The sequence below is a fragment of the Arvicanthis niloticus genome, chromosome 2, assembly GCF_011762505.2.
Source record: "Arvicanthis niloticus isolate mArvNil1 chromosome 2, mArvNil1.pat.X, whole genome shotgun sequence".
Taxonomy (NCBI): Eukaryota; Metazoa; Chordata; class Mammalia; order Rodentia; family Muridae; genus Arvicanthis; species Arvicanthis niloticus.
The window spans coordinates 102,477,684-102,479,371 of NC_047659.1; the positions used below are offsets into that span (position 1 = coordinate 102,477,684).

Sequence of the window (1,688 nt, forward strand, 5' to 3'; positions counted from 1 at the left end):
AGATGGATGAGGGAGGGGAGCATGCTGTCTCTTCCTCATCTGCCCGCCCCCCCCCCAGCAGAAACAAGGTAGGACCAGCTCTCTCACATTCATGCCCTTGGGACTGGCTCACCTGTAACCCCATATCCAGGGCCAGCTCCACTATGCTGCCCAAGTGAGGTTCAGCCCCTCTCCTGTTCTCATAACCCCAGGGCTAGCTCTCCTGCCTGCTGTAGATGGCAGGGGGAAAGGATAGTGAGGGAATTTTTCCTTTACCCTGCAAGTTACAGGGCCTGCTCTCCCGAGTAATACAGCTGTCTAGGGGTGATGTCAGCTCTCCTGCTTCAATTCCCCCAGGGATAGCTCTCCCATGACGCCCAGGTAAAGGGTGGAGCCAGTTTTGTCTAGCTCAGGCATACATCCCTGGGTGGCAGCCCAGACCAGGGACATTCACCTGGCCTTTGGTGGTAACAGACCCTTGCTGCTGCAAGGTCATTAACACAGATGTGGCCCCCCAATGGCAGCACAGGCCAGGACCCTACCATGGTCCCACATGGCAACATCAGCTCAGGCTATCCCTCATTAAGCTTGAGTCTCCAGTTCTGCCTCTCTTCATTGTGCACACATTCTTCTGTTTCTCTTTCCCTTCCATTTCTCTACCACTTATTTGTTCCTTGTAGAGACAACTGGGGTCTCTGATGCCTAGTGTTATCTCAGGAGTGGTCTTAGGAGTGCTATGCCTTGCTCATGCATTATGGCACCAGGCAGGGGTCATCTCGGGCATGGTCTGTGCAGCACTGGACTGGTGGTCATCTCAAGATAGCTCCCTGTCCAGGCCCCATGGTTCCAGTCTGGTGGTCGTCTTGCACTCTCTTTGCCCAGCTCTTCTGAGCAATCTCATGTGAGGGTCCTCTGTCCAGGCTCACCCCACCCTGACATAGTCCCAGGTAGAGTTCTAGTCTCCAGCTTGTTCCCCTTCTTGGGAGTCCATCAGGACCTGTGCAGTGCTGGACTGGTGGTCATCTCAGACTCTCTTTTTTCTGGGATTACTAGGTTACTAATCATTCAGACATTCACAGGTCAGGACACTAAGCATAGACACAGCTTCTCTCCTCTCTGCCAACTGCTGATGCACATGTGACACTGCAGCCACACCTGCATTGCTTCCAGGGACAGGGATGACATCCATTTTTAAGTGGAGACTAGCAGTGGGATTGCCAAAGGTGAACTTGTTTATGTCCATCTTCAGTGTCAAATCATCGATCTAACCATTTAGGATTATGGACCCACTTCTAGAGTCTTATGAAAGCCAGAGGACCATCATTTCCAGGGAAAGGTTTATCATCAGTACAAGTCTATACAGCTACACCAGGAAGCCCAGGTTTAAAAACCCTGTACAAACCTCTCTCTCTCTCTCTCTCTCTCTCTCTCTCTCTCTCTCTCTCTCTCTCTCACACACACACACACACACACACACACACACACAGGGGTAACTGAGGTAGGAGGATGACAAGCTATAACAAGTTTGAAGCCAGGAAGACCTTGGAATGATAAGGAGAGAGCAAAGGGTTGGAAGAGAGAAAGAATCAATTAAAGATAAGTACTACTTTCTTGCACCAGGGAATGACAAAGAAAAGATAGAGAAGAAATCCAGATTATTTAGAATCACATATGCTCACACATGTCCCATACACACATACATACACACA

The 1,688-nt window shown here is 50.1% G+C and overlaps 1 non-coding gene across 1 annotated transcript; it reads right to left on the reverse strand.

Moving 5' to 3' along the window:
• Nucleotides 1–1,024: 1,024 nt before the first annotated feature.
• Nucleotides 1,025–1,156, reverse strand: LOC117704781 (small nucleolar RNA SNORA17). Its single transcript, XR_004606311.1, has one exon. It is a non-coding gene; the product is annotated as a small nucleolar RNA SNORA17 (small nucleolar RNA).
• Nucleotides 1,157–1,688: the final 532 nt, after the last annotated feature.